Below are 13,396 nucleotides of genomic sequence, written 5' to 3'. Positions count from 1 at the left end.
AGCAAAAGAAAGACAATGAATAGATAATATGTACACACAGTAATGGAAATGTACACAGACACTGCACAGGTTAAAAACATTTTTACTATTTGTACAAGTATTCAGACTGCATAAACTTGAACAACAAGCAAATCGAAATTCATGTTCAGTATAAATATCTGAGATTCCTTTGAAATGTTAGCATTTGAACATGCATTTCCCCAACTCATCTAAATTAAGCTTCATACTCTAGTTACAAACTTTAATGTTAAACATCATAAAGCACAAGTTTTTAATATACTCTTTTGCAAGTGAATTAATAAGCTAACTGACCAATTGGATTTTAAAGTATCCAAATATTTCACATTTAAATATGCAGCAGAATTTCATGTTGCAACTGGTCAGTTAATTAATAATTCAGTGACTATCTCAGCTTTTTGTACACTTTTATCAATTAAAGCTGTTACATCATGGCCACAGAAAGTACACTTCTCATCATCAGACGATACCTTCTCTAATCCACAATAACAATATTTTGGGTCATTAGCAGCTCTCTCAGGGATGTAGTTATCCTTGCCTGGTGTATTGGAGCATGGTTCATGGCCATGCTCTGGGAGCCAAACTAACATTATATATTCATGCCTAAATATTTCACTCCAGCGGTTCTGATAGGTTGTGTTGGCACTTAGTCGCTGTAGAGCAATGTGCTTAGCTTCCCGTCCCTCCATAGAAACAGTAAGAAGACCCTGACAATATGTATCATACATGTACTTTGTATGCACTGGTACTACATGACCTATTGTCCATATAGTAGGTGTTACTTGTGTTGGTACAAATAGAGAATTTGCACGAAAGTATTCCAATGCTGCTTTAGATAAATCACTAATGTTAGTTTCATTAATAATAAACCTATTAAAAAGAGAGCAAGCATCTCTCAACCTTAGGCCAATGTATGCAAGTACCAAGACATTCTGCTGCTGTGCTCGGGAATCACTTGAATCACTCATTGCTTTGATCAGCCGCATGAAGTTATGACAGAAAAGCCTGGAATCTTTGCCGGTGAAGCGATAAGCGAAATCTGCTCGGTGAGCTTGAGTTTCATTATACCACTTTATTGCTTTCTTCGCCACCCGGTTTGCCTTAACTTCATATTGCAGAGCAAAGACAACTTTCGCAAAGCAGGAATGTCTTGGCACATCTGAAAATGACTTGCATGTTTCTATGTTTGATTTACCAATTGATTCGCGCAGAACTGCTTTAAAGAAATACTGCCATGCATTATTCTTCAAGTGAAGGGGTTCTACATGGGCTTTGTCAATCAATTTCCAATCAATGGTGCATATTCTTGACGACTCTTCCTTTTGGCAATGAAATCTGTCACCTTCGAACGCTTAGTCTTATCAGAGACAGTCTTTTTCTTCAGAGAGTCTTTAAATTTTTCCACAGCAGCAGCAGTCTTAATTCTGTCCTGATAAGACCAAGCCTTCCAGGTACAAGAAGGTCCCTTTCCGAAAGTTCCTTTTACATCGCGACAGTTATCCAGAGTTGCATTGCCAAAAGTAGAGAAATATGTTGCTGCATTATTTAACTCTCCACCAAGCATAGCCAGCATTTTCATATCATTGGGAATTTCCTCAAATGAAAATGTGACAGACAGACCATTGATTTCAAATATTTTCCCCTGTAGGTCTGCCATCTGCTTACATGTGGCAAGTATGTATTTTCTAACAATTAATGATGTTTCCTCACAGTCTGCCCCAAACACAAGAAAATTATCACTACTTGAGACTACTCGCTTGCCTGCATTAAGAAAACTAATGAGAAAAGAACAAGCACTACCATTTTTGCCAAATGGACACCCATCACCACCCCATGCAACAAGAAAGGTACCCACGGGTTTACCAAACCAATTTAAAGCTTTAGCCCGGGTCCCAGTACTTAAGTAAAATCTAGCTAATCTGGGCAAATATTCTCCCAAATCCCTAAAACAACCATTCACCTTTTCACCAGCTTCTATATAATCATCAAACATCTCCTCCACAGAATACACCTTCCCAATATTAATTTCTTTAAGCTTAGCAGCTAACTTATTGTAGGTAAGGAGTTTCGGAATGGGACATTTAGACATAAAAGTAATTGCTGTTCTTTTAGCATTTACAAACTTCATTGTAGAGGATAATCGTACGGCTTGGTACTTCCTTTTACCCATTACCCCAGCAGTATAATATGTGGCTATGCTCCTTAAGTTATTTTCCTCACTAGCTTCAAATGCAAACCTGTCTTTCTTTTGCTTTTGCTCAATAACATAGGAAGTGAGCTTATCATTAGACAATACATAGTTACCAAGATCATCTAATTTGCACTTCTTGCTGAGCGTATCAAAAAGACCATTGAAGGCTGGTCGTTTGTTGAGCAAAGTTCCACCATTTATAGATAATGCAGCAACGAATGTCTCTTCTCTTCGCCTTGAGAGGGTTGACCTTGACGCAACATTATTTTGTTGGTTGTTTGGTGGTGTTGGTGTTCTAATAGGATACCTTAGCTGTTTAAAAGAAACGTCATGATGACAATATACAGATTGTCAATATAACGGTCTTTTTCCAAACAATTTACTATACTACATTATATCTATGATTGCGTTTACATCATACCGGTTCGCTCGTCAGGTTTAATACCTACAGAATTTGGCCTCCTGCGATAGGAATCCGATATCGTACAGAACGTATATTCAGTTGCATTGTTAATTGCAACTAAAGTATTCATACTTACATTGACTTCTTTTGGCAGTTTGTTCACCTCTTGCAGCAAAGCCTCAGATTTTGACGATGTTCTGCTTAGCTAAAAATAAATAAATAATTAAACTGCAAGTTATGCCCGCTTAAAATGCAAAACATGAATAACACGAAATTGTAAACAATGTCAATGGGGGTCATAGGTTAAGGGTCTGTCTGCTATATATACTACATTATAAAAATGCGTCTACCTTTGACTTCAACCTTCGTACTTTCTGCTGTTTTCCTCTGATTTCTTTTTTAAGGACAGATTTCTCTGCTGCAAGCAAGGCGTTCTGAGCTTTCATAAATTCAGCTACTGGGAATCGGTTGTTTCTCCTACTTGGCGTTTTCCACAAATATTAAAGCTACTAATATAAACAACACAGCTTATTATATGGCTGGAAGTTGAATCATTTATCGACTAAACAACATATCTTTATCTGTGGAGGAGGAAAAACGTGAAAAATAATATATAAGGGTTCTTACATTGACAATTAGGAATCCCAGAAGCACACACACATCCTATTTATACTGATTCATGCCAGCATATCATGTGCTGCAGTTTCTACATAAAAGTTCACATATTCATATTCAACATGGTGGTTTGTCAAAAAGTTGACACATTAAATTTAATATTTCAGCTAAATGCAAGATAAAGACGAAAAACAAAAAACATACGATTCTTACCTCAATAACAGGCATTCTATCAAGCGCCCATATATCTTGTTTATACATGAAACGCAAAAGTTTTATGGAGCCGAAATACGGCTATTTTCATAATAAATTCACATTACGCAAATAGGTTACTTTGTCTTGGATTGCATGAAGGCGTAAGGACAGTTTAAATGGTTATATTGGGTACCAATTTGAAGCGCAAATTACGAACTTTTCAATTTTCCCTCCAATATTTCCGTACCCCGTATCAATTTCGCACAAACGCTGCATATTTACGTAGTTACTTCCTAGTAACCAGACTTCCTCCCAAACACGTGCGGTTCAACAAAATTTTTGGCTTCAACGCCATGACACATTTTTTGAACTTGCTGACCCGGCGTGTGCCCGGATAATGGTTTACAACTCAATAAATTTCCAGTTTGGGAATACAAACTTCCTGATAAGAAGTCAAGTCAGTATTTCACAGACTCAGAAATGCTGGAGAATTATGTGGTGGTAATGCTGGAGAAATTTCGAATGCTGGAGTATCCATCCATATGCGGAAGTCTCCAGCGAGATACGAGAGGGTTGGCAACTATGTAATATCTGTGTCATTCACATTGCAGCCAAAACACTAAATCTTTTTCCTCAAAAAAATCTAGAATACAGTGAAATAAACAAGTACTGATCACTGCAGTCATATTTTCCTTTCACACACAAAATTATTTTTGAACAAATATGCATTTCATAGGTTATAAAGTAGTTGATGTGATTTTTTTTGGGGGGAGCCTGAACCAGCACACATTTATTATATTTTAGTATTACAACAAATGATGTCACATCCTGTTTACGCAAGAAATCAGGCTCTACGGATGGGGGTACCATAACATTAACCGTCCAGATTGTTCAAAAAATGAGATAGTGTGAAAAAAGGAAGTTTACTGGTTCACGTTTGCATGTCATGTGACCTGTTTTAAAGATATTAACTTAATTAAATGAAGTTAATGGCAAACAGGTCACACGTCAGCTTGTGGTGATGGAGCGAAAAAGTTACCCGAAGCCTTGGTTGAGCCGACTGAGTGAATTTGAACTTTGCGATAATACTTACGCGCATGGTGATGGTGGTGTCATGTTCACTGAATGACGTCATAGCAGGGTCAAAGGTGCAGAGGGAAAAATCCGATCACATTCCCGTTTGACGATGGTGTAGTAAAATTAAAATGTGATTTTTACAAATTAATTATGCATGCGGGTGGAATGATGTGGTTGCTTTTTTGTGTTCAGATGTTTGGATTCTTTAGACATGAGAAAATAAATTTCATTTGTATTTTATCTTTTAAAGAATAGTATTGTGATATGAATCAAATGTATCCCATTTTTTCAAAGTTGCTTGAAATTTGTGAAAAAAGTGAAATTAATTGTTATATGTTTAATTGGCATTGCTTTTCAATGTATTGTAATGTTGTAATCATTGTAAAGTTGGTAAACACTCTAATTTTAGATTAAAGAGACATTGTAAAATTTTAAAACAATCATGGAGTACTGTGACCAGCTTTTTCCCAGCTTTTTTCTTGAGTGATTTGTAAATTTTCGTTTTGCTAAGATAATTTATATTTCATCGTAAATTATTCCAGGCCAGTAGTTATGTCCGTAGGAGGTAAATAATTGAGAATTGCTTGGAATTTTTCTGGTTTAATACAATTTCAATTTTTGTTGTCGTTGTCGTTGTTTATTTTATGTTTGACATAGGTGATTGGAACCATATTGTAATTCTTATATAGTTATAAGTTAATATGTAACAATTGTTTAAATTAAACGAAATAAAGAAAAAAGTTAGGACGAGTAATTTGTTGAATAGTTAATTTTGCGTATTAACGGGCATATGATGGAGTTCTTCAAGAAACTATGTAGTTACGTGTGTAGTAATAAGTTGTGTAGTGTTGTTGGTGGTGTTTAAATCAAAGTTATGTAAGGAGGTAGGTAGAGAAGTAAAACAGAAGACAAGATAGGCAAGCATGTGAATCAGTATCCCCGTACGCGGCATTTCATCCTTTTGTGGACTCGTCAGCGGGGAGCAGGGTTGGCTTTGTGTGAAAGAACCATGAAGATAAGAAGTGAGTAAAAGTGGTGTGTGTTTATAGGAGAATCATAAGGAATCAAACCTGCACAAGAGTATATTCATAAAAGGTAAAATGGTAAAATTAAACTGTGTGTCTTACCAAAGCTTTTGTTGACCTTGGATAAACCAACGTGGTGAGCCATCTCAGAGTTGATATAAAAAAACCAAGTAGAAATTTACTAAAAATCGGCTTGGATTTGCTTACGAGCAGAGCTTGTGTTCATTCAAGAGGCTTGATCGAAAAGGGGTCAGGGATTACACATGTGTGCATAAAATGCGTTAGTATGTTACGTCACTGAGGTCAGGTGTCAAAGTCTGTGTTGGGGATGGTGGGGGTTTACGTGTCAATTATGGTTGTGTGTGGACATCCGAGGTTTAAGTGTGTTTTGGTCGTGGGTTGTACTTATGTAGTATGGTTGGTTATTATTGTTAAAGTTTCGTTTTATCACCATAGTCATGAATTAATACAAGTATGGTCGAAGTGTTTTGGACTTTTGGCGAGGAATTACAGAATTACAGTGCAATATTGTCATCTGTGGGTAGTAAACTACCCAGGGTCCTAAAAACTTCTGTGGGTCGATGTTCGGCGATGCATCAACCGTGAGGGTTTCAATCGTGATTAGGGTTATCAATTTGAGATAGTCAAGGTTTTTTTTTAAGGTTTGTATGTATTTTGAAGTTTTATAATAAGCTTGTAAAACGTGCATATAATAGAGTAGAATAGAATAGAAGCTTTATTTATGCAGGAGTCACAATCAGTAAATTACTGTTCTCCCAAAGTGAACCTGTCTAATTACAAACTACCATTACTATTTATAAAACTATCATTATGACTAAACTATTTACAAATTTAGAGAGCTGTTTCTAATGATAAAAGTACTATTGCATATTAGAAGGATATAGAATAATTAAATTTTGTGTTAATATTAAAAATAATAATGTATGCATACTTGTAGTTTATATTAAATTAAGTACTAATATTAATAGTATACCTATAATTTATAACTATATTGAGTTGAACAGTTATGTTCCAAATGAGACTTTTACATCGCCTGGTAGGCTGTTCCATAACTTCAGGCTGTTCCATAACTTCAGTCTTAGGCTTTGGGAGCTTATTGAGGTCATTTTTGTGCATGGTGTTATAACTGTGTACATCTTCATGGCGAACTGAACTGATGTTTACACCCTCCATTTTTTTCTTTCGAAGATTATGCCAGAGTGAAGCCTTATTTGTTCTTCAAGTTCAACTCTACGATGCGTGCGGATCTGTTTTGTAGTCTTTGTAACTTTTTTGAGGAAGCTGTGTTGCAATTACCCCAAACCACATCGCAATAATCAAATATCGGTTGGATGGTTGCATTATAAACAAGTTTAGCTGTCTCAGTATTAATAAACCGTCTAATTCGCCTTAGAACTCCGATTCTGTGTGATGCTTTACAATACAGGTTGTCAACGTGGGGGGTCCAAGTTAAATTGCTATCAAGGATAATGCCAAGATATTTAGAAGAACTGACTTTCTTGATTTTATGATTGTTTAAATAAAGTTCCAAAGGTTGGAACCGGCTAAGTCTTTGGTGCGTTCCGATTACCATAAACTCTGTTTTTGTTGGATTTATGACAAGGCCGTTATCTTCAAGCCATTGGGAGATTAATTTTAGATCAGTTCAACTGGTTGAACTTCGGAAAGAACGCCATCATATACAACATGTTGGTTACGGTGAGACAGATATGAACCAAACCATGCATGTTCAGCTCCAGAGATTCCCATAAGCAAAAGTTGTTCCATAAGGATGGCATGTCGTACTGTGTTAAATGCTTTCACAAGATCTAAAAATACGACTGCAGTAACACAACTATTATCCATACCTTGAAGAGAGCCGTGTTCGTTGAACGTTTGGTCCAAAAGCCGTGTTGATATTTGTTTAATAACTTATGTTCCAACAGGAACACATACACTTGGTTGTGTACCTCCTTTTCAAAGATTTTAGCAATAATAGAAAGGATTGATATTGCTCTGTAGTTCCCCACAAGATTTCGATCACCTGACTTGTATAATGGAGTAACTTTTGCAGTTTTCCATTCATATGGGATATGCCAGTAAAAAGGGATAGGTTGTAGATCTATGTAAGGGATGGTGCAATAATCGAAGCAAATAATTTCAGCAAGCGACCTGGTATATTATCTAATCCTGCAGCTTTATTACTCCGCCTGCGTATGCGCAGCGGAGTCTTAAAATGCCATGGTCTTTTTTCCTTTTCGTCGTAGTCGTCGTAGTTTTGGGCGACAGAAGTTGGCATTTCTACAGGTAACCCAAAACATTTTGACCGAGAAGCCCTGGGTTACACGGATGAATTATGTACATCAATATGTACATCAGTTGGCATTTAGGGAGGTTTGGGGTTGATTTTGTGCAATGTTTATTTTTCTTCGTGGCCTTGTGCCTCGTGTAGTCGTGTTCGAATCGAGGTTCTTCCCTTGTGAAAAATTGAAAAATATGAATGTCGAATTGAAAGAGCTTTCAGAACCATGTTAAACAACTACAAAGGTAAGTTGTTAAGATTTAGATTGTATTCATATGCTGTGGCGGTAATTGCATATTAGTATACCCAAGATTTTCTGTTTTATAGTTGATTTAGTGATTCACGTTGACGTAATGTTTTAATACAAACTACCTACAAAGTACTGTTTGCTCTCAGAAATTATACATACTACAAATTTAGCGACCCCGCATGTTTAAGAATTCAATATTTCTATTTACTAGAGTCTATTTTAAAGCCTGTTTTATAAAATGCCTCAATTCGGCAATGAATTTTTATATGAAACATGTTTCTTTGCAATTGGTTTCACAGAATCAAAAATGGCCAAGTTGTGTCGTATTTCAGATTACACCAAGATATTCTTTTATCACAAATATAAATGTATATATTATTACAAAGCCTGGTCGAATTGTAATCAGGACCCAACATTTTGACAGTCCAGTCTACTGTCTTCATCAGGGGTGATCTAAAGCTGGAATCGAAGCTTCTTAAATAACCAAGGGATGATGTCACCTGCCAATGAGACGCATATATTCCTTTGGCAAATAGCCACCGTCATCCTTATTCAGAGCATGATTACTCATCTTTATATTCCACGCTTCTAGGCAAAGTCTTTGACCATATTGATTGTTAGTGGTAATTACTTTTTTCCCTTGGCAGAGCACCTGTGTGACATCAAACACAAGATTGCATGAGAAAACTCTAAAGTAATTACCACTAACAATCGATACATGGTCGAAGACTTTGCCTAAAAGCGTGGCATATAAATATGAGTAATCATGCTCTGAATAGGGACAACAGTGCCCATTTGCCAGAGGAATATATGCCTCTTATTGGCAGGTGACATCATCCCTTGGGTATGAATCCCTTGGATATGATGTCAGATCACCCCTGATGAAGACAGTAGACTGGACTGTCGAAACGTTAGGTCCTGATTACAATGTGACCAGGCTTTGTGATCATTTATATAAACCAGAGTAGCAAGCGATAACAGCGTTAAAGGGGTATTAATTATTAAAACTGTTCCTATTACAGGATTGATTTGCCAAACTTATAAAACCCTATTTTTGTTCTAATTTCCAGGTTTTGGTGCTCATTTGCAGGAAGTTGCAAAAAAAAATTATGTCCCTGAGTGTGAATTCCATGAATGCACATTTGAATACCAAGTCACATTCGAATACCAAGTCACATTTGTATACCAAGTCACATTTGAATACCAATTTAAGTCACATTTGAATGCCAACTTAACTTTGAATGCCAACTTACCTTTGAATGCCAACAATGAAGTTACAATGAATAAAGTTATAATAATTAATGAAGTTACATCTGTAAACAAAGTTAAGCAACTGAATGAAGTTACATCATTAAATAAAGTTACATCAATGAATAAAGATGCATCAATCAATGAAAAATTTCATATTAATGAATACAAAATGTATAACAAAAAATCCCAAAAGTATGACAGACAACAGTATGACATCCAACAGTACAAAAAGCGAAATCACCTCATTTTGTGACCTTTTTTCACCTTCTGTAGTTTCCTCACCTGCAGGCGGAGTAACGCCTTGAGCAGGCGTCTTGTTTGTCTTAAGTTGCTTGAGTTGTTTTGCAATAGATTCTACTTCCAAGGGGTTAAAGTGAAACATTCTGTTTTGTGAAGACTGCTTTGATTTATAAGCCTTGGTAATGATTTGCACAATTTAAAGCCAATAATTGTGAGTGTAAGGTTGTAGGTATATACATAACATTAATTAGTTGGTGTTTGAATTATCATCGGTAATTCGAAGTCGATGTCGACGTTGTCGTGCGTTTAAATTACCGTATATATACAACATATGGATTGTACATTATATTACATAAAGATTGTTGGACGTGTCTGTGTTTCCCGTGACCATGTCCATGTGGTTTGATTTGAAGTGTATTTAATCCGTGTGGTTGAACATTTAGGTTTTGTTTGAGCATCTGGTCACATTTATGGCCTAATTCTGCTAAGGACAAGTATTTTTAAAAATTATTTTATACTTATGTCAGCAGGATGCCCAGGATGCCAGATTTGAGGTGACTGGTTAAGGTCATGTAGTTTTGTTCTTTTCACAGGAGAGTGCCACAAGGTTTGCTTGTCATGTGTTGGCTCTTGCATGTTCTCACTTGTAACCCAGTGTGTCACAGTAAGTTCTTTGGTTTGTTATATCCACTCTGGTGTTTTGAAGGTGGTATTTAGACACAATGTCAATTGGGAGTGGTTAGAATTTTGTATCTCTGTGTTCTTCCTTGAACATTGAATAAGCAGAATTTTTGTGATAAATTTGCGTTTTAGTTTTCAGTAATGATTAGATTTTAAAGCCCTTTGGGACTAATTTTCAATAAAACAAACTTCTAGTTCCCATCAGCGGAAAATGGTGTTTTTTATAAACTTTTTTTGTCGAACCAGTACTTCATTTTTCAACTAAATTACACATACAATGTGTCATTTGAAAGAGAAATAAATGAACTTAACAATGGCGTAAAAATCAACGAAATTTGTCAAATATATTTTGCATTATTAAACGCAAAATTTCGATTCGAATTTTTTTTATACACCACCCTGTATATGAAGCTTATTGAGCTGGATCAGTCAACTCAAATAAGACTGGAACGCTCAACGCTGTCAGAAGTTTGAAGCCAAAATAACGGACACTAAAGCCTATCTTGTAGGTACGATTCAGACCTCCACGCAAAGAAAGGCCAATTTATATCATGTGGACAAGTGCTGCAAGGCCGACGCCATCCAGAATATGGAGACCTAACCACTTCGTCCCATTATTGGTACCCAAGGTATTCCCAACGATGACCTTCTCGGAGCAGAATCTAAGAAGACAGAATGAGCGTGAGCCAATTTTTATTTTTTATCAAGATGGACATGTTACATCTGAATTAAATATAGCATAATTAAACAATTAGAACACAACATAAAAGGCGCATAGGTCACCAGGAATGCCCCCGTGAGGCACCCAACCATTAGATGATGGAATAAGAAGAGCATGACAGCAGAGGCTACTTCTTGGAAAATTGTGCTTGAGCCATAATTAAAGGCCACCAGAACTTTTTAGGATATATATCCATAACGAGGAGGGTACAAGACTGCTTGAATGCCTTTAAGAATCGAAGGACAGGGCCTACCAAAATCGAGGGTGGAAAAACATAAGGACGGCACATTAATAGTCCCAGAGATGACAAATCTTCAAAAATATTCACTCCCGACGACCCCGGGGTCGGATAAGGAGTAAAATGCGGAAGGGGTGCTCCAAAATTATCCATCATAGCGTAGAGTCCAAGGCCATCAAATCGCAGGAATGACCTTCTGACCCACCAAAATCTCGTTGTACGATTTGCCACAACGAAGCCGTTAACATACTATCCATCGATGACAAACGATGAGAAGGGATATCAGCAGGGTTCTGACTGGTAGGAACGTACGTAAGGTTTAAAGAAACGTTTAACTTCAATGTAATAAAAAACAGCCATTTTAAAGCTCGATTCAGTGATGGGCTTCTTCCGCCTTGATTGTTCCACGAGGAAATAACGGCTTGGTTGTCAACCAAAACATCGACTCTAGAATTATAGAGGGCATCCTTACATGTGTCCAACACTCTCTCGATGGTGGTGGCCTCTTTGGTGGCAATGTCCCATGATACTTCATCGGTACCCCAGTAATCTGCAACCTCTTGTGTCATAGGGGATAGGATCGAACCTCCCCATCCAGACGCAGACGCATCAGTTGCAATAGAGATCCGACAATGACGCTCATCACGCCAAGGAATCGGCAAATCCCAATTCTCTAAAAACAACCAATTTTCGACCTCCGTCCTCAATAACCCAGACATAGGGATTGGCTGAAGCGTGCATAAACCCCAGGAAATCCTTCCATTCATTTCCCTTGTAAAAAGCTTAGCCGCTGGCACAGCTAGAGAAAAGGACACACATTTCCCAACTAAGCGTTGAAGAGTTTTTACCGTCACTGTCTTGCACGTTAACACGTCATGAACAAGTCGTAAGAAACTGGGCTTTTTGTCTGGGATCAATTGAAATACCCCACGCAGAGAATCTGATAAAAACCAAGATAAGGCACCAACTGCAGAATAAGCACTGATTTCTTTAGCCCCAGAAAATAGCCCAATGCAACAAGATAATATGCTACGACAAAAATCGCCAACTGAGCTGCCGCAAAATAACGACGATCTGATGTGCCAAGTGAAGCATAAGCACCCTGATCTAATGGAACTTGTAACTGCCCGTTATGCCGATCGTCAATATATAACAGACATGGCACACCGATCAAACGAAAGAAAGATATCTTCTGAAAAGAAAGATATGATCATATCCCGATTTATCGTCGAGTACTGTCTGATACGACGCCTGTGAGACGTAACGAGGCAAGTCACAAAGTTTGTCAAGTGTAAAAGGTTTATCTTTCATCCATAAGTTCAAAACCGAGCATCGTAACAAAGACGCGGTTTTTTGGGTTCCACTGTTAAAGGAAGAACAATATGTATGTGCAGGATCCACCTCACCAACCTTTCCCAACAAAGAAACCGCTCCTATCGAGACACGTTCCAGCAGCGTCTGACGGATGAATTGAGCAAATGGTTTACATGAAAGATTATTTGCAAAGAGTTTCTGTGGTGGACGTTTGGAATCATAATATTGACCTTTATAACTGGAAAACGCCGAAAAAACTCAAAGATGGATACAGTTTCGCGAATCCAATGCAACACATCTGACTGTCTAGACGACGATTGGCCCTGAGTGATGTGCTCCCAGAACGAAAAATGCTGATGCAATTCGCCTGCCTGAAAGCTGTCCGGATCACGGAAAAGAAGGCTGTCAACATTTCCAATTGCCTGTCCTTCAAGAACACGTTTCACCTCGGACGCCAAGTTACTGTTAGGAGCCACCTCCCCGCTGAGATTGGTGGGGCCTCCTTGACAGTTTACCCATTTAATAGGACGTTGTGACATGTCAAAATCTAACTGGAGGAGAGACTTATCAAACTCTTTGTCACATTCCCACTGCCAAAAATTAATCTAAAGTATAATCAACGGGAAAAATAGTATTACTACAAGGCCCCAACCAGACCAGCGAGGAGGTGACAAATTAACCCGAAAAACGAGAGGGTTGATTTAGGTACCCGTTTTTAACTTGTCACAACCTGCCAGCCCAGCTAAAACAAAGTTATAGTCAACAGATGCACACACTTTAGTATTTTTGCTTCTCTTATAATATACACACCGATTAAAAATATACTTAACCTTCAAACCAGCCCGTCGAAGCAAGCACGTGCATACAGAATTTTA

At 37.5% G+C, this 13,396-nt stretch overlaps 1 long non-coding RNA gene and 1 pseudogene across 1 annotated transcript; both read right to left on the bottom strand.

The window, feature by feature from the left end:
* Positions 1–379: 379 nt before the first annotated feature.
* On the bottom strand, positions 380–2,223 carry LOC114526671 (annotated as a pseudogene).
* A 247-nt stretch (positions 2,224–2,470) lies between these two features.
* On the bottom strand, positions 2,471–3,047 carry LOC114526604. The gene is made up of 3 exons (XR_003687356.1): positions 2,963–3,047; positions 2,749–2,817; positions 2,471–2,521 (listed from the first exon to the last, which is right to left on the bottom strand). It is a non-coding gene; the product is annotated as an uncharacterized LOC114526604 (long non-coding RNA).
* Positions 3,048–13,396: the final 10,349 nt, after the last annotated feature.

The sequence above is a fragment of the Dendronephthya gigantea genome, unplaced genomic scaffold (genome assembly GCF_004324835.1).
Source record: "Dendronephthya gigantea isolate DGI-Jeju-01 unplaced genomic scaffold, DenGig_1.0 000040F, whole genome shotgun sequence".
Taxonomy (NCBI): domain Eukaryota; kingdom Metazoa; phylum Cnidaria; class Anthozoa; order Malacalcyonacea; family Nephtheidae; genus Dendronephthya; species Dendronephthya gigantea.
The sequence above is the reverse complement of the archived record's forward strand: the minus strand, read 5'-3'. Positions and strand labels throughout refer to the sequence as shown.